This window comes from Sciurus vulgaris (assembly GCF_902686455.1).
Source record: "Sciurus vulgaris genome assembly, chromosome: 15".
Taxonomy (NCBI): Eukaryota; Metazoa; Chordata; class Mammalia; order Rodentia; family Sciuridae; genus Sciurus; species Sciurus vulgaris.
In genome coordinates this window covers 79,526,821-79,544,919 of record NC_136476.1, presented here as the reverse complement: position 1 = coordinate 79,544,919, position 18,099 = coordinate 79,526,821, and the positions used below count along the sequence as shown (strand labels likewise).

The window sequence follows — 18,099 nt, the reverse complement described above, 5'->3', positions numbered from 1 at the left end:
CTCCCCAGGTGATTCTGATGCAGAGTGTTCCAGCAGCTCCTCCCAGTGGGGGCCAAACCCACAGAGAGTGCCATATATGGAGTTGAGGCTAAAGATGTCTGCAGAGGCCAGGCCATGGATGCTCTGTCGTTCTAAAAAATGGGGAGCTACAGAAGACTTTAAAGAAAATTGTTAATCCAGTGGGAGTTCAATTTAGAAGGGCATTCTGGTGACCTCTGGGGCTGAACTGGAGTTTGTAAGATCAGAAGAAGAGAATCTAGAGTGGAGGCCACTGGAACCATCCAGATTTTATCAGCTATCTTTGCTGCATAACAAAACAGTGCCCAGGTTCAGAGTCTTAAAGCAATGATCTATTGTTTCTCATGATTCTGTGGGCAGGCTGGATACCTCTTCTGCAGGTCTCATCTCTGTTCCCTCAGGTAGCTGCCTTAACTGACAAGTTGGGCTCTGCTGGAACCACTGGGACGCTCTCTCCAAATGGCCTTTCATCTTTGAATTCTCAGCATGACGGCCTCAGGGTAGTGTCCTAAGAGAGTGAAGGTAAAAACTGCAAGATCTCTTAAGGTCTATCCTTGGAAGTTATGTAATAGTCCTTTCTACCTCATTTTATTGGCCAAACCAGGTCATGAGACCGGCCCAGATTAAATAGGTGGGGAAATACCCCTTGAGAGGAAGCATGGCAAAGTCACGTGCAGAGTGGCTGGAGACTGGCTCACAGCAAGGGACGTAGAAAGAAGGAAATTCATTGAACCAGTTGGTCAGGTAGTCATTCATTCAATGAGTATCTATTTATTTATTTATTTTTGCGATGCTGGGAATTGAATCCAGGGGCGCTCTACCACTGAGCTACATCTCCAGGTTTTTATGTTATTTTTTATTTTTAGACAAAATTAGGGTCTCACTAAGTTGTCCAGGCTATGAGCTTGAGTCTCTCCTGCCTCCACCTTCCAAGTTGCTGGGATTACAGGCAGGCACCACCATGGCTGACTCAACAAGTACTTATTTAAAACTTTCCTAGGCATTGGGAGAATGCTGTAAATGGCAATGACAGAGTATGATCTCGTGGAGCTAATAAATCTAGGGGCGGAGGGCCATTCAGCAAAAAGCAAATCAACATATAATGTGAATGTCATAAGTGCTTATAAGAAACACAAAGCAGGATAAGGGATTGGAGGGGGCTATTTCAAGTGAGGAGTTTATACTAAAAGAGCTCTTTTTTTATTAAAATCTTTTTTATTTTTACAGACTGCATTTTGATTCATTGTACATAAACAGGGTACAACTTTTCATTTCTATGGTAGTATACAATGTAGATTCACACCATTCATGTAATCATACATATATACATAGGGTAATACTGTTTCATTCTACTATCTTTCTGTCCTCCACCCCCTTCCACCCCATTTTCCTCTACACCATCCAAAGTTCCTTCATTCTTCTCTTCCCCCGTTACTCCCCCTTGTTATATATTGTCATCCACTTATCAGAGAAAACATTTGGCCTTTGGTTTTTGGGGCTTGGCCTATTTCACTTAGCATGATATTTTCCAACTTCATCCATTTACCAGCAAATGCCATAATTTTATTCTTCTTTATGGCTCAGTAATATTCCATTGTGTATATATGCTACAGTTTCTTTATCCATTTGTCAATTGAAGGACATCTAGGTTGGTTCTACAGTCTGGCTATTGTGAATTGAGCAGCTATGAACATTGATGTGGCTGTATCTCTGTAGTATGCTGATTTTAAGTCCTTTGGGTATAGGCCAAGGAGTGGGATAGCTGGGTCAAATGGTGGGTCCAATTCCAAGTTTTCTGAGGAATCTCCATACTGCTTTCCAGAGTGGCTGCACCAATTTGCAACTCCACCAGCAATGTATGAGTGTGCCTTTTTCCCCACATCTACAAAGAGCTCTTTAAGTAACAAAAATCAGAACAGAAACCTGAATGAAATGAAGGAATGAGTCATGCAAATGGTTGGAGGTTGAGGGGGAGAATGTTCCAGGAAGAAAGAACAGCAAGTGCAAAGGCCCTGGGGCAGAAGTATGCTTCAACTGTTTGAGAAATAGCAAGGAGTCCAGTGTGACCCAGGCACATTCAAGGAGGGAGAGAACGAAAGATGGTGGGATGGGAGGGGCTGGCAGCAGTCAGAGTGTGTGGGACTTTGCAGACCATGATAACAATAATGGAGTTTATTTCAAACATAAAAGGAGAAGCTATTGGCAGATTGTGTATAAGGTTGAGTTTGAGCCTTTGCTTCAAAAGCTCATTCTAGATGCTGGGATGAAAAAGACTGAAAGCAATGAGATCAAATAAGAAGTTATTGCTTGGGCAAGACTTGTAGCAGGGAGAGTGGTAAATAAAAGCCAGATTAGATTTTAGGCATATTTTGGGGGCAGAGTGAATAGAATTTTCTGAATTATTGATGTGGCATATAGAGATGGAGAGACGAAGGAGTCCAAAACCTTTGGCTTGAGTGACTGCATAAACTATGGGATGGGGGACCCGGAGGAAGGAGCAGGTGAGTAGGTTTGAGATGGAAAGCTGGACAGTAAGTTGGAGATGCCCACCAGACACTGAAGTGAAGATGCTGAGCAGGCAGTTAGCCATTTAGCCTGGAGCTCAGGTTGGGTCAGCAGATAGAGATTAGAGTATTAGCAATGGCTACATCAAATTGTGAGACTGGATGGATCACTTAGGAGTGAATTTGACAGGGAAGAGTTCTGATGTCTGACCTCTAGGGCACTGTCCAGCATTCAGAGGTAGGGATGCGGGGAACTCTAATCGAGAAGAATGAGAAGGAGTGGTCAGGTAGGTGGAAAGAGTGGGAAGGGGCGGAGTCCTGGATGCCCAGGAAGGAAGTGTTTCCAGGAGAGAGTGGGGGTGCAGGGCTGGGGCCATAGGTCAGTGATTGAGTGCTCACCTAGCATGTGAGAGGCTCTGGGTTTGATCTTTACTCCCGGAGCAGGGAGATAAGATCATTCAAGAAGAAAGCAGGTTCAGTGGTGGTGTATGCTGCTGAGGAATCAGATGAGCTGACCATTTTGATACAGTAACATGGAGGAAGTCACCAGTGACTTTGAAAAGATTAAATGGAGCAGAGTAGAGTGGGTTGAGAAGAGAATAAGATAATTGCAGAGAAATGAAATGTGTGTGACTGAAAGAAATTACAGATACTCATTAGAATAATATTCTAGAAAAGGAAGCTTATCAATGACACAGGAAGAAGGAAAACTACAGGGACCAAGGGCCTGGGACCCTGGGGACAGGGGAGCAGCTAGCCCTAGGTAGCAGTGAGGACATTGTATGTGAAAGGATGCAGAACACATGGGCTCAGATGCAGGGAGATGGAAAGATTCCGTAGTAGGAGGGTGTGGAGAGACAGGAGCCATTTGGAAAGCAGCATAAGCAGGGATGAAAGCTGTCACTTCAGGCTTGAAAGCCCCTCCCTGTGAGCATCAAGTTCATCCCTTATCAACAAGCTCTCCCAGCACCCACCCTGTGCCAGGCACAGTGCCAGGTGGAGGGGTTTACAGATGACTCACCCAGTGTCACTGTTGCTGAGAAGTTCACAGTCGAGGAAGGGAGACAGACCTGTAAAGTGACTTCAATACACCGTGCTAATAATAAAGATGTGTACAAAGTGGTTTGAGAACAAAGACGAGAGAGTAACTGTGCTCCGAGGGGTCAGAGAAGGCTGCACAGAGGTGACACTGCAATGAGGCTTCATAAGGATCAGAACATTACCAAACTTGCCAATGAGGAAGGTCGTCCAAGGTGGAAAGTATACCATGTGAAAGACACAGAGAGGAGACAAATCCTTGTACTGATTTTCTCTCTGCTCCACCTGTCTCTTTTCTTCTTACAGCTCCCCCTCCCCATTCCCAAGCTGTCACCTCTCAGCTTCCTTAGTTCAAGAGGAAATTTTTCCTTTTGAAAAGTTTAATAAACTTCCGTGCAGCCTGTACTGAGTCATGACAAAGGTGTGTTTCACACTTAAACAAACGTCTCAGATGTTATTTTTTGCACTTGAAGAACGAGCTATTTTTAAAGAAATTCAAACTCACTGGGACTCAGCAAGGACGATTTCTGTGACCTGTTTTGAAAGGAGTTAGCTCTACAAAAGAACATAGTGACCAGCGGTGGCAGAATCAGAGGACCTGGCAACTCTTTCCTTTAAATGTTTCCATGAGTCAGGGGGCAATTTCCCCTTACTAAGTTGTTCTTTTTATCTCAGCTATCTGGTCTTCTGGAAAACTCTTAGGGAATAGGCAAGAATTAGCCAATACTGGAATAAAGGGAGACCAGGGCACACTCTCCCAGATGTGGACCAAGATAATGGCAGAGGGGATGAAGAGAAATGGCTGGATTTGAGAGACACTGAAAAGGTACAGCAGAGCTGGGGGGCGCAGCTTAGTGTTGGAGTGCTTGGCTAGCATGCAAGAGGCCCTGGGTTTCATCCCAGCGCTGGGGGGGAAATGCAGTTCACCAAGAGGAAAAGGCATTTCTCAATATTTCATAAGGATCACAGTGCCTGTCTGGGCAGCTTGTCTCCCCACTGGACGGCACAGGTTCCTTTCCTCTCTCACATGCTGAGAGCTCACCCCAGAGTCTGTTCCTCCGTCCCTTGGATTCTGGGCTGGCTGGCGACTACTGTAATCAATTGAACACAGCAGAAGTGATAACTGGGTCAGTCCTAGGACCCATTTTTAAGAGATTTGGCAGCTATTGCTGTGAGAAGCCTATGACATAAGACTGGGCCGCATGGAGGGAGTCCAGTTGACATTTCAGCTACATTCCCTTGAAATGCAGTCCATAACGGAGGATGAAACAAATGCTTAACCTTTTTTTTTTTTTTCTAAGAAAAGTCTCCATCTTATAATTCAAGACAGAATTAAACACCCTTTCCTACGGTAACTGCCTTTCCCATTTCTTTAGTGACCTTCAAGGTAGAAGCAAATTCTGCCTGACCTTGCGGGTCTGAAGGGGCTGCTTCTTTTCTTAGAGATGCTGAGAACACCTGCCACTGGCTGTGGTGGGATTAAATGAGAGAAGGTGGAGGAAATGCTGGATCGACAGCAGAACCCTGAGTAAGTGACCATCGCAACGACGTGATCAGTGATTACAACTTGGCCTTCAGTCTAAGGTATCAGCATTTAATGTTAAATTGTCACTTTAGGGTTCTTCTTCTCCTCCATATTCTTAACTAATTTTTTTTACAATTAACTAATTTGTTTATTTTAGGTACTGGGATTGAACAAGGGGTATTTTACCACTGAACGATATCCCGAGCCCTTTTTATTTTATTTTATTATTTTTATTTTATATATATATAAAATAAATATATATATTTATAACATATAAATATATATAATATATAATAATAAATAATAGATTATATATATAGTTTTCTTTTTTAGTTGGCAATGGACTTTTATTTTATTTATCTATCTCTATGTGGTCCTGAGACTCAAACCCAGTGCTTTGCATGTGCTGGGCAATCACTCTGCCACTGAGCCACAACCCCAGCCCTTATTTTATTTTTCATTTTGAGACAGCATCTGGTTAAATTGCTGAGGGTTGCTGAGGGTCTCGCTAAATTGCTGAGGCTGATCCTCCTGTCTCAGCCTCCAGAGTGGGTGGGATTACAGGCCTGCATCATTGCTCCAGGCGAAATACTTAACTCTTTAATCAATTTTTAGATATCAGGTTAGTGCCTTAGAAGCATCCGATGATGTCCAATGAATTGTCTGGCTTCTCTCTTACCATTTAAAAATTTAGAATCAGTATGAAACTCGTGGCTTTGTCTGTATTCAAAGCCTTTTCATCATTTGTTGTAATTGTTTTTTATGATTAGCTCATAGTCCGCTCTTTGCCTGAAGAGAGCTCCCTTAAACTGGCTTCTGCAGCTTTTCAGGGTGACCTTGATGGACTTTGAGAGCTTCTGTGCTTTCTGACATGACAAGATGTCCCGGGTTCATCTCACACATTTTCTGCCTTCCTAATGGAATGAGCCATTTCTCCAAAGAGCCCTGGCCCATTTTAGTGTGAGGTAGTATTTAGAGACTTTCTGTGTGGTTATATTATCAATCTCATATAAAGTTACGTTCATGTTTTGACCTGTTTTTATTTTAGGGATTATTCAAAATTTATAAGATTTAATGATTTAAATATTTACATGAATCATTTACATGATTTCAAAGCGAAAGCTATCTAACAAGACTCATTCAGAGAAGCAGAATTTCCAATTCTTTGGCCTCCGCACTATGGATTTCACCTGATAAAAATCCTTTTAAGGTCTGGCTTCTCAGCCTCAGCAACATTGACATTCCAAGCCAGATGATTCTTTGGTATGAGAAGTTGTCCATATTGCAGGATGGATGGCGGCACTCCTGGCCTCTACCCATTAGGTGTTACAGCTAAAAATATCTACACATTGCTAAATGAAGGGGGCAGGGGCACACAAAATCATACCTAGATGAGAATCACTGTTTTAAAGAAAACATTTTTTGCTGACCCTTGAGAATTTGACCTTCAGTCCAAGACACCTGCATTTAATGTTAAAATGTCACTTCAGGTGATCACTTGGCACCAACATGATTATTGAATTTTGGGTGCCAGGGATCATTTACAAGGTGTTTGTCCTGGTGATCTAGAAACTACTTTTATCATTATTATTTGAGGTTATGAGGTTATGATTGAAACCAGGACATATATTTGGAAACTTTTCTTAGAACTTGTAGAGTCCTGAAAATATATCTACCTCGAGATTCATCGACACCTTGGTACTTTCCTTGGTTTGTGAACTATGGGGGCAGGGGATTTCTTGGAGTTTTTCTGCTGCCTTAAGCCTGTTTTGTTCTGAAAGTCTAGGAGCTTGCCTTTCGATCCAGTGTGGAAAGTATAGGGATTCAAGTTGAAATTCACGTTTCCCACTTAGCAGCTCTGTCATGTAGTAAGATTATCTTCTTGGAGACTTAGTTTCCTCATCTATAAATTAAGATTAAAATAAAGTTGTACCCACTTCATAGGATTGTTGTGAGGATTAACAACATGATGCAATTTTGGGTTGGGGTAGAGTTCAGTGGTAGAACACTTGCTTTGCATGTGCATAGCCCTGAGTTCTAACCTCAGCACCAACCCCCACCTCCTGCCTGCCCCCTCCCCTGCCCATAGCAAAACACAAACAAACAAAAACCCATGATGCATGTTAAGTGTTTAATATCTTCCAGGAACATAAGCACTTACATGTTGGCTGGTGGTATAATTTCCACCAGGACCAGGCGGTGGTACACCGGAAAATACTTTGAGCCATAGGGTAAGAACAAAGAATGCCTTCTTGGAGTGTAACTTCTATTTGAGGAGCTGCATAAACAGGCTTTTTTTTTTTTTTTTTTTTTTTTTTTTTTTTTTTTTCTTTTTGGCACTGGGGATTAGACCTAGGGGTGCTTACTACTAAGCTACATCACCAGCCCTTTTTTATATTTTATTTAGAGACAGGGTCTCACTGAGTTGCTTAGGGCCTCACTAAGTTGCTGAGGCTGACCTTGAACTCGTGATCCTCTTGCCTCAGCATCCTGTGCTACTGGGAGTACAGGCTTGTGCCACCACACCTGGCTAACAGGCTTTGATTTCCATCCTAAAGGGTAGTAATTAATATTATTTTCATGTTAAAACAAACAGAATAAAAGGTAAATTTTGTATAGATTTTAAAGATAAAATGAGACTTCAAAGAAGTTTTATGCTTGAAGCTGATGAATTTGGGCCCCAAGTCCAGACCTCCGAGAGTTCTGACTGTTTCTTCTGCTGGGACAATACTTTGCTGGAGAAGTCTCAGTGTAGTTCTGGACTGTTTTGCATCTTGGATTGGACAGCAGTATCAGGATATTAGCAGAAATTCTGGAAGACTCTCCTCTTCTAGATTCCTCCTCTTTCAAATCACTTTGAAATTTGTTATCCAAAAAAGAGGAATGGGAAAATTTGTTACATATTCATTCAACATATTATTAGTATTTACCTGATACTATGAACTCTATGTGCTACAAAAAGAACAAATAAAAAAAATTCTGCCTACATAGAATCTATGGTCTACAGATTATTCAATATTAGAGGATCCCAGAACCTCCATAAGGGAACTGAAATGGGGAACAGTAGAGGGATTGTGTTTGGGGCTGAGGGGAAGGATCAGGCAAGTTACATACAGTTGAGGAGCATGTGAGACAGCCACATGGAGGTAGGCTGTTGACTGATAGTCTGAGCCAGGTTCTCAGTGGGAGCTCTCTGACATTCTGGGTGGAGATGGATAGTTCTGATGGTGGCATCTACTAGTGGTGGTGGTGAGGAGCCAAGGGTGGATAGCATCACATGACTTTTTACTATCCTAAGGGGCATTTAAGTAGGTGAAAATTCTGTGTGTAACTATTTGGGCCTAAGAACTCACTCGATCTTTCATATAAACACAAAGTCCTCTCTAGCATGATTTTACTATGCCAGGGAGGCAAATACTATGCAAAGTGAATGAAGATCATACCTTGTTTTATTCACCATTTTAGAGTATCTTGTCAGAAATAGCTGGAGGCTCTGAGTGGCACCTGTAGTTACTGCATTTGGGTCAATGCTTCTCAAACTGTAAGGTGCAAGTGAATCACTGGGGATCTTCCCTCTCTCTCCTCCCTTCCTTCCTTCCTCCCTTCCTCCCTCTCTCCCTCCCTCCTTCCTTCCTCCCTTCCTTCCTTCCTTCCTCCCTCCCTCCCTCCCTCCTTCCTTCCTTCCTTCCTTCCCACCCCCTTCTCTTTCCTTCTAACAATGGTAGTGACTCTTTGGATAATAATAGAAAGAATCCAGTAGAGACTGACCTGACTCAATCAGAGAGGGACAAACTTAAGAGTGAAGTTCCTTAGAGCGCAGAAAAGGGGGCCATGCAGGCACTGGCGAAGGACCTGGTCTTTGTTGAGAGGAGCCGGATTTTGTAAAAGTAGGGAAAGAAGACAGAATGGTTGGAGATGCAGGTAGATTTGGAAACAGGATGGCAGGAAGGTGAGGAGCATCACTTCCTCGTGTCTTCCCCTCACAGCACAATCAGCCACCCTTCTCTTTTTGACTTCTTCCTCTAGAAATGGCCTGTGTTGGGGGAGGGGAGGAAAGAAAGAACAGAGGAGGCCAGGCCCATCTCCCTACCTCCCAGGCAAGAGTTTTGGAAAATAACATATTATTATTGATCCTCTAGGTCACTGCTGACCTATAGATTTCTGCAATGATGGGACTGTTTTATGTCAGTGCCGTTCATATAGTAGCCACTTGCCATATATGGTTATAGAGCACTTGAACTGTGTCTATTGCATCTGAATTTAAAATTTTATTTAATTCTAAATAATTGAAATTTCAATTGCCACATCTGTTGCCTAGACAGTGCAGCTGTAGTTGTTGTCTGCCCTGCCTCAGTGTGGTTCTTTGAATATGAGCACCTTGTATAGAGAGGGGTGTTTTTTGGAACCAAGAGCACTGAACTGGGAGTTAGACCAGAGGCTACCTTCAGCTGTGCCCTTTCCTAACTGGATGACTTTGAGCAATTCACATTCTTCTCTGGGTCTCAAGGATCCCTGTGTTTTTCTTGTCCGTGAAGAGACGAAAGTGTCCAATGGACTAAGGGTGTGAAGACCTGAGGAATGGTGAAGGGCCTGCACATCACTCATGAGGGGATGCCAGTTCACCTGCCCTTGCTAGGTGTCCTTACAAGAATCGCTCAGAACGAGGGGCCCAGGATGTGCTCCAAAGATGCCTCCTGCCTCCTCTGAGAGTCAGAGGACCCCACCCTTTTCTCCTGTGGGAGTTGGTCACTCCCTTGTTTGTGGGCATTTAATACAACTATCCAGAGAATTTGTTTCTCCTTCCCACTGGCCTCCAGCCCTATGAGGGTAGGGACGGTGTGACTGTTTGCTGCTTTTGTACTCCCAGGGACTAGTGCCTAGTACAGTCTCGGTAAATATTCTGTGCAATGATTGGATGAATCACAGGGTGCTGGCCTTGGAACTTAGGTATGATTTCAAAGCATTTCAAGCTCAAGAGCTTTATAACACTCCTTACTTTCCCCTGTTTATAAGAATGGAAATACTGGAAAGGACCTAAATACTCACTTGCTTTAAATAAATGATTTTCAAGATTCAACATAATGCAGAAGAGTACAAAGAAAGAGTAAATACACAACAGAGGTATATTTATTTTATATTAAGTGAAAAAAAATCAAAGCAGAAGGTGTGTGATAATTCCATAAAAGAGAAGTTATCTGTATGCATAGAAAAAGATTAGAATAATACTGCATATACATATATTAACATTGATTATTATCACTGGGTAGGATTGCTTGGTAATACTTTTTATCTTTTTTTTTCTAAAAGGTCCAGGCCTATTTGACTTTTTTTCTTTTCCTTTTTCTTTTTTTGTACTGTGAACCTGGGGCACTTTATCATTGAGCTACATCCTGGGCTCTTTTCTTTTTTCTTTTTTTTTCTTAATTTTGAGACAGGGTCTTGCTAAATTGCTTAGGGCCTCACTAAATTGCTGAGGCTAGCCACGAACTTATGATCCTCCTGGCTCAGCCTCCCAAGTTGGTAAGATTACAGTCATGTACCCACCATGCCTGGCTCTGTTTGAGTTTTTTTTTTTTTTTTTTTCTTTTCTTTAAATGTACCAAATATTTTCAGAAAAGGGAGTTAGAAAGGGAGTTTCAAAAGGGAGTTAGAAAGTAGATTAGTGGTATTAGCAGGGGGGTGCATGTCTGTAATTCCAGCAACTTGGGAGGTTGAGGCAGGAAGATAGTAAGTTCAAGGCCAGCCTGTAGCTCAGTGGTAGAATGCTTACCTAGCCCTGGGTTGATTACCCAGGACCACCACCCCACAAAACAATATAAAATGAACAAAAATAAACAAAAAAGAAAGAAAGTAGATTGTTGGTTTCTTATGGCTATGGGGTATGAATGGAAATGAATAGTAAAGGGACAAAAGGAATCTTGGGGAGATCCATAAAATATTACAAATGTTCTGAATCTGATTTGATATTGCACCACGTAGAAAAGTTACTAAAAATCATTGATACTTTTATGATAAATATATTTCAATAAAATTTAAAAGGTATCATATATATGTACGTATCCTATACCCCAATTCTACTTGCCACCCCAATTAAACATTAATAATGACTGGTATTTAATTCTTTCTTTTTTTCAACACAGAATCCAATATACACATTATAGATATATAATTTTCTGTAACTTTCTTCTTTATTTGAACATGTAATATGGAAGAAGAAAATTTTAACACTAGCTCTCTGGGAGGTGGGATTGGGGTAGAGGAAATGGAGTTAGGGGCAAAAAGGAAGAGGGACACTTGAATTTTTAACTTTCTTTGTTTTTGTATCATTTGCATATTTTTGTCATGAGTATTTGGAATTACAAGCTAGATAAACATATTGAAATAGGAGATACTATTGAATCCTTAATGTCATGTCTTCCATCTAGTTAAAAAAATCAAATTTTTTACCAGAGATAGCACACTGTGCTGAGTACCTATGATTTAGTCTTTATAACAACCCTCTGAGGTAGGCAGTATTATGTGTCACTTGACAGATTAGGACTCTAAGACTTAAGAGTCCTTATTTGCCAAGGTCACACAGCTAGTGTGCAGTGAACTTGGATCTTTTTAAAAACAATACTTTTAGTTGTAGATGGACATATCTTTATTTATTTTTATGTGGTGCTGAGGGTTGAACCCAGTGCCTCACATGTTGGGCAAGCGCTCTACCACTGAGCCACAACCCAGCCTGAACCTGGATCCTTTTTTTTTTTTTTTTTTAATAATTTTTAGTTGAAGGTGGTGGACACAACACATTTATTTTATTTTTACATGGTTCTGAGGATCGAACTCAGGGCCTCGAGAGTGCTAGGTGAGCACACTACCACTGAGCCACAACCCCAGTCCCCAAACTTGGATCTTTATGCTGCAGCATCTCTTTTCCCTTATGTTCATCCTCCAAAACCCAGCTTCGGTGATCTCACCACCTGCACACTTCTTGTCTTTCCCTAATCCACCGAGCAGAAAGATGACCCTGTCCTGAAGACGTTCACAACCCAGAGACAGACAGCTAAACGATGACAGTCTAAAGCCATAGAATGCATGTTTTATTATTATTATTTTAATTTAGCTTTTAATTTTTTACAGACTGCATTTTGATTCATTGTACACAAATGAGGTACATCATTTCGTCTCTATGGTTGTGCACGATGTAGATCCATACTATTCATACATTTTTATCAGGGCTGTGTGAACAGGGAATTTAGATCACTCCTCTGAGGCAGTCAAGGAGTTCCAGAGAGAATATGTTCTGAGCTGGTTGATATGAGCACCTCGAAATTTTTCAGGAGGATAAAAGGTGTGGGTGGTTAAAGTGGAAATTTGGGGCCTAGCACCTATCTCAGGAGGGCCCAGAAGTGTCACAGACTGGGCATACTCTGAAAAGGACAGTTTTGTAGTTCATTGTGGCTAAGGGTCAAACTGGCCTTTAAGAGAGGTGAAGGGAAAGGTTGTGTGCCTTGAAGCTGAAGGTCAGATCACCGAGGTTTTTTCAGTTGAAATCGAGTGTTTACTCTGTGAATGAAGCAGAGCTGTTAAAATATTTGAGCCTTGCATGTTAGAAAGAAGAGACAGTGTCCCCCATGGGACTTCTGTGGAAGGGCTCTCCTCAATCCGCCTGGCTCTGGCACTGGGTGATTAGGTAGTTTGCTCCAGGCTAAGAATTACTCTAGGGTGGGGACCTTGTGTCAGTCAGCGCATCCCAGCACCCTGCACAGTGCCTGACCGGCAGCAGATATTCCGTGGTGGCTGAACTGGCTGGCAGAATGCTGGACACCAAGAAGGTGCAGCCCAGTAACTGTAAAAGAAAAAGTGCACCTTAGTCGGCTGCGGTGTCACGCTCCTGTAGTCCCTGCTGTTTGGGCAGTTGCGGTGGGAAGATCGCTTGAGCGGGGCATTGTTGTTGTATCTCAATAAACGAACGAAAAAAGTGAATCTTTATTTCTTCTCCAGCACAGCCCCTGGGACAGTGTAGGTTAGTGGTATCCAACGTCTGACCCAACTGTAAGGAGAGTCTGGGCCCAAACTCAATTCCGGGGGAGGTCTATGAGAGGTGGGAGTAGGAGAGGGGATAGTGGCAACTTCTGTTCAGTACTTGCTATGTGCCGTTAGAATTCACAACTATTGTTTTATGCCATATTCCCAACAGCTCTTAAGTCAGAATTCTTGTCCTAGTTTCCCGACGAGGAAACTGAAGCTCAGAGTGGTTTATAAGTTGGTCAAGGTCACACAGCTGGAGATCCAAATCTTTTAACAAGTCAAAGCTCTGGTTTGCCCCTCCTCCACCCGGAGAGCAATGCGGCGCTTACTCCGTCTGCGTAGCCTCTGGGGCTGGGGAGCGTCCCGCACCGGTCGCCTGGCCTGGGGAGGCCGGCTCACCGCCTCCGCCGGGAGCCGTTCCCAGGTTCGGAAGTTACGAAGTTTCCGTACATTTCACTGGCCTCTCAGCCCAGTCGGTCCCCGCTCCCCAGCTGTTACGCCGCCAGCGCAGCGGGGCTCAGGTGCTGCCAGGGGTGGGGGCCTGGCGCAGGGAGGAAGGCGGGGACGCAGTTTACGTAGGCACTAGCTCGCAGGTGCATGCGGCCGCCGCCAGCGCGTGCTCCCCGCGCGCTCCCAGGTGCGCAGTTGGCGCAGGCGGCGGCGCGGCACGGCGACGGCGGGCGCTGGCCGGCGCTTTCAGGTGCGGCAGAGCGCGCGTGGAGGGGGCGCGCGGCGAGCGAGGGGCGGGCTTTCCGTTCCCCAGCAGCCGCGGGCCCGCCCCCCGGCCCGGCCAATGGGTGCGCTCGGCGGCGTCACGTGCTCGCCGCCGCCGCCGCCGAAGCGAAGACCGGAGCCGCGAGCGCCACCAGGGCAGCAGCCGCCGCAGCCGCCGCCGCTGGGCTGAGGAGCCGGAGACGCGGGCGGACGAGGTGGCGGCGGCGGCGGAGAGGGAGCGGGGACCGGGCGCGGGCAGAGCGCGGCGGCGCGGGTAGGCTGCGGCGGGGCAGGCGCCTGCGCGGCGGGCCGTCCCGGGCGGGCGGCGGTTGAGGCGGCGGTTGAGGCGGTTGGCGGTGCCGGCCGGGCCCCGCATTGTTTGTTGTGCGTCCTTAGCAGCGGCGGCGGCGGCGGCCGAGTCGGAGAGCGGGGCGCAATCCCGGCCCCGCGGCTTCGGCATTGTGGCCGCAGCCGCCGTCGCGTTGCCGCGGTCGCTTCGGGCAAGGGCAGCGGGCAGCCTTCCTCACCTTCGGGGGATGGGGTCCCGGCCCTGAGCACCCGGAGGGCGTGGGCAGCGTGGGGGACGGGCGCCGGGAGCTCTGGGTCGGCTGGAGGGCTCCGGGCAGGTGTTGGAGGACATTGGGAGCAGGAACTGGGGGAGAGGCTTGTGGGGCGGGCAGAGGGTGTGGGTAGATTGGGGGAGAATGGAGGGTAGAGGGATCCAGCCCGAAGGAGGGTGGAGGGCCTTCGGGCAGGTTTGGGGAGCCTTTGGGGGCAAGGACGAGTGCGAGAGCGATGTAGGACATTCTGGCGGGTCGGGGGGACAGCGTATGGGGGTTCAGGAGGGTGTGAGGGGTTTGGGGAGGGCAAGGGGCGAACGGGGTGGCAATCGAAGGGGAGGACAGGGGACTCAAGGCAGAAATGGAAGGAGCCTAATGCCGGGTTAGTGTTGCGTGTGAGGGGCAGGTCCTGGGAAGGCCATCCGAGGCGTGAAGGGGAATGGTGGAGGAGGGGGTCTGGGTAGCTGGCAGGCTGAGCTCGAAAAGCGAGGGAGGGCAGGAGGGCGTCTGGGGGTCTCCAGTGATGGAGAAGGAAATGGGGTGTTCAGGCAAGAGGTGTGTGCGAGTGTAGGCCCAGGGGCTCCAGGAAACCCGAGAGGAGTGGCTGGCCAGGAGGTGTGTAGGGAGACCGCAGGGGGTTGACATTCGAGGGTGAAGGGCAGGTGTTTGATCCTCAGGGGAAAAGAGTATGGGGTGAAAGGGGGAGGGAGATTGAGCAGGGACTGAGTTTCAGGAGTTTGGGAGTGAATGAGGACAGTGAGGTTGGGTGATTTGGATGGAGAGAAGTTGTCTGGGTGGGGAGTGTGTGGTGCAGTTAACAGGCAGCTGAAGTGAGATGGAGGCTGTTCGTTTTGAGAAGTATGGATGAAAATGGGGAGCAGCAGCACGGGACACTGGAGGAAACAGGTGTGTGGGGCAGGATGGAGAGGGTATGAGGCGGTGGGTGGAAAGGAGGAGGGAAATGTTCTTGAAGTGGCAGGTGAGATGTGGGGACAGATGGAAATATTTCTGGGGCAGGAAGTGTGGAAAAGTTGAGATGGGGTGTGTGTGTGTGTGTGTGTGTGTGTGAAGGAAATCAGTAGGGATGGTGGTGGGATAGGGTTGAAGGGGAGGTGTATAGATTTGGAGTATCATGGGTAGAGGGAGGGAGGCACAGGTCTGGTTTGGGGCACTGTATGGAGAAGGGAGTAGGCAGGGAATGGTAGGAAGGAAGTGGAGAAAACAGGATGTTTTGGGGGAGAGGTTGTAAAGGAATGCATAGTACCTTTAATGGGTAGAGGAAGGGCAAGGTAGTGATGTGTGTGGGCAAGTATGATTAGAAAAGAACAGGTGTATGGGTTTGGTGTGATGGTGGGGGAAGTAGGATGCAAAGGTTTAGGGCAGGAAATAACTAGGTTGAAGAGAGTTAGGAAAATAGTTGACTTTTAAAGGAGTACAGAAGGTCCAAGGTACAGAAGTGTGGTGAGAGATTGAATGAGTCGTGGGAGTTTGAAAGGTCCAAAATTTTGAAGTCACTAAAAGTATAAGGAAAGACTCAGTGCAGAAGTTGGGGGCAGGAAACAACCAACTAAAGAGCATTACATTCTAAACTCAGGGAAACTGGAAATTGAGGATAGGGACAGGGGATATGAATCCTGGAATGTTGTAAGTGGAAAATGGAGGGCATTAAACTATGTACATATCTCAAAGTTCATACTACTGGGTTCAGAGAGATTAATCATGAAACCTGATCTTTAGTTTTGCAACCAGTGAATGGGTTAGGGAGAGTCAAGTGTCCCGTTGAAGTTTGGAGGAAGTGTGTGGTGTGTAGCCTCCTAGCATAATTGTCTGATGGGTGAACAGATAGAAGAGCCATACAGGGTCATGAGGAGTGCACCAAAAGTGAATGGAAATGGGATTGCAGCAGGTGCAGGGCAGATGTCTTTGTGAAGTTGCAAGAGAACAGGAGTCCAGGGGCCATAACATTCAGGAGCTGTGTGTAAGAGAGGGAGGGAGGAAGGGATACCTTGGTGCAGTTTATCAGATACCCTAGTGCTTGCTGGGTAATGGGGCAGTATTTAGACATTGGGTGACGTAATATCTGAGTCTCATACTACAGGCTGACTGAAGGAATGTACACTCATCTCCTGAAGTGGCAGAAATGGAGCCTTTTGACTCTTTCAAAGGGTGAATAAATGTTAACTGGGTTGTTGGCTTTTTCTCCCAAATAGTTCAAGTAAAATTTCATTGGAGGTTTTTGAATTGCCTGGTATTTTGATTTGTGTTGCACAGTGTGATGTTAGTTCTGTTGAGAAGACACCTTTGGGTCTGGGTGTATATATGACTGTCGGCTTGCCAGACACATTGAAAGTAACCTTTAGGAGTTTGAGCATAGACATTTCAGTGTTTTGTGGCTTGTGTTAGATTCTTTGGGATTTGAAAGGATTAAGCAAAGTGCTTTGAGATTGCAAGGTTTCCTCAAATCTTGGAAAAGAACTTCTCTTTGGACAGTTGAAAATTAAGTCTTGTCAGATTTTGCTAAGAAGAATTTTCATCATGTTGCAGAAGTAACTTTGGTTGTCACTCTGTGGGCTTTGTACAGTGTAGTATGGTAACTACTCTGATTTCAAACAAATGGTCTGCTTTGGAAACCTGGGAGTTTTCTGGGTTAATAGTTTTCTTCTTTTGTTGATTTAGGAAGTATCTTAATGCAGCCATTGTATGTTTAAAGAATGTTTGAGTGGAATTAGGAATTTTGCCTCAATATAACAAGGACTGGGCAAAACATCAAATTTTAAGTAATCTGAATTTGAGAAGGTAATGATTTTTTTTTTCCAAATACTTTTTAGTTGTTGATGACCTTTATTTTATTTATTCGTATGTGGTACTGAGAATTGAACCCAGTGATCCAGTGTCTCACACATGCTAGGCAAGTGCTATACCCCTGAGCCACAACCCCAGCTGGTAATGATTTTTAAAAATCCGAATTTTTTCATGAAATGTGCCATGCAGGCAGCAAAATAATGTGCAGAAGCATTGCTCTTTGATTTTTGGAGAGAAAGGTTTTTGAGTGTAGTATACTGTTGATTGGAACTCTTGGAGCATTTTGAGATTTGATAAATATTTAGAATATAATTTATAGGTAGCATATCTGGCCCCTTTGCTCCTTAGCAGAGAATTTGAGCAGTAGGATATAAGATGAACAGATTGACCTTTGAAAATTCTAATACGGACATTGTTTTCCTTCTTGTGTATTTTAAGTTCATTTTGTTCATTTTATTGACTTAGGTTAAGCAGAACTTTCTTGCTCAAAACACTCATTTTTGGCACAGTACTCTGATTATATGTATTGTTCAGATAATTTTCAGGCACTTTAAAATATTATCTTGAGTTTATGAACCAAGGAAGGGGCTGGGGAGATAGCTCAGCTGGTAGAGTGCTTGCCTCGCAAGCATAGGCCCTGGGTTCGATCCCCAGTACTGCAAAAAAAAAAAAAAAAAAAATTTCACCAAGGAAGGCAGATTATTTAAATTTTGTAGGATAAATAACTGGGTTCTGGTTTTATTTTCACTGTGACTTACTAGAAGACACTTAATCCCTTTGTTCTTGTTTCTCCCTCCAGAAACCTGACTCTTTATCCACCTCCCAAGAGTATTGAGATGGTTTATATAAAACAAGTTTATGTCTTTTTGGAAGACTAGAACTATGTAAATATGGGATATATGTTCATTTCTTTACCTCTGTA

General features: G+C 44.7%; 1 long non-coding RNA gene across 1 annotated transcript in view; it reads right to left on the bottom strand.

Annotated features, from left to right (window-relative positions):
• The window catches only part of LOC306645778, a 548,414-nt gene extending 530,657 nt beyond the window's left edge, over nucleotides 1-17,757 (bottom strand). The window contains exon 1 of the long non-coding RNA XR_013759723.1: nucleotides 17,297-17,757. This is a non-coding gene — a long non-coding RNA (uncharacterized lncRNA). The remainder of the gene's footprint in view (nucleotides 1-17,296) is intronic.
• Between the last annotated feature and the right edge of the window lie 342 nt (nucleotides 17,758-18,099).